The 1621-nt window shown below is 44.5% G+C and overlaps 1 non-coding gene across 1 annotated transcript; it reads right to left on the bottom strand.

The window, feature by feature from the left end:
* Positions 1-355: 355 nt before the first annotated feature.
* Positions 356-483, bottom strand: LOC112204293 (small nucleolar RNA SNORA40). The gene has a single exon (XR_002937864.1). It is a non-coding gene; the product is annotated as a small nucleolar RNA SNORA40 (small nucleolar RNA).
* Positions 484-1621: the final 1138 nt, after the last annotated feature.

Genomic DNA, 1621 nt, shown 5'->3' on the forward strand with positions numbered 1-1621 from the left:
ATCAATCTTTTCTTTTTTATTAAGAGACAGGGGCTGTCTGTTACCCAGGCTCCAGTACAGTGGTGCCATCAAAGCTCTGTGCAGCCTCCAACTCCTGGGCTCAATCCTCTTGCCTCAGCCTCCCCTTCCTGAGTAGCTAAAACTATAGGCACATGCCCTAATACTCAGCTAATTTTTAAATTTTTGTGGAGACGAGGTGTTTGTTACTTTCTTGCCCAGGCTATTCTTGAACTCCTGGCTTCAAGCAAAACTCCCACCTTGGTGTGGGGATTGCAGGCATGAGCCACTGTGCCTGTCCTGGAACCAACATTTATGGCTATCAATACTCCCATCAGCTAACTGTCTCAGGTATCATAATTTCCCTTGTTATATGTATTAAAACTCATACTGAACAATGAGTCCTGGGTTGCAAAAGAGGATTTATTTTTTGCACTTACCCATAAGTCTTTGTCCACAAGTTAAACAAAAACATACATAAGTGCAGAAGTAATATTTAAATATTACTCATCAAAGTACATTTCCTGTCTTTTTTCCCTAAAATTACTAAAATATGATTTATGATAACAAAATACTGTTTTTCTATTATGTTAGAACTTGAATGAAATCCCAGCATGGAGAACAAAGATTGATCAGAACTCTAACATTCAGGCTGGGCACAGTGGCTCACGCCTGTAATCCCAGCACTTTGAGAGGCTGAGGCAGTCGAATCACTTGAGGTCAGGAGTTCAAGACCAGCCTGGCCAATATGGTGAAACTCCGTCTCTACTAAAAATACAAAAATTAGCCGGTGTGGTGGACATGCACCTATAATCCCAGCTACTCAGGAGGCTGAGGCAGGAGAATCGTTTGAACTTGGTTCAAACATCCTCCCTCCGATGTTGTGGTGAACCAAGACTATGCCACTGCCCTGCAGCCTAGGTGACAGAGTGAGACCCTGTCAAAAAAAAAAAAAAAAAAAAAAAGGAGCCCTGACATGCTGATATTCAGAAGAAAAGTGCAGGCCCCACCCATGGAAGGTGGAAGGGACTGTTCCCTGGTGGTGTCTTCCTACAGCACAGACAGGAGGAGACCAGTGACTCATGGTGGAGGCTCTGAACTGTGAGCCTTAAGTAATACTTAACTTCCACCTCGAGCAAATTGAGCCAAGTCAGTCAGGCTGCCCTCTGACTCAGATGTTGTTCCTGAAGGGGAGCTCGAAGCCATGGTTTCTGCTGGAGCTGTCACTCGTGGGTGGGGTGGGGAGTGATGACAGGCTGCATCTGAAGAAGTCTATTTTGTAATTGTACCTTACCAAATTCAGCCATTCAACAGAGTCATTACCAAATGTCGATCATAACAGCATCCACCCTGAGTGAGTCTACTCTTTGGATGCTTCCAGCTTTAGGCTCTGGGATATTCAAACATGTCTATTATAGCATGTATCCATTTACAAAGTATGCATTTTTTTCATGCCCTCCTGAAACACGACTTTGACGATTCCAGTATGCTATGTGGATGTGAGAATGACAAGTGAGCTGACAAGTGAGGGGGAGATGGGACCTCAAACAGCAGGAAGAGCTCCTGGATGCTGTCAGGGCAGAGGGCTCTGAGTCACATAAGACAGGACCCTAATCAAACCTGG

The sequence above is a fragment of the Pan troglodytes genome, chromosome 7 (assembly GCF_028858775.2).
Source record: "Pan troglodytes isolate AG18354 chromosome 7, NHGRI_mPanTro3-v2.0_pri, whole genome shotgun sequence".
Classification (NCBI taxonomy): Eukaryota; Metazoa; Chordata; class Mammalia; order Primates; family Hominidae; genus Pan; species Pan troglodytes.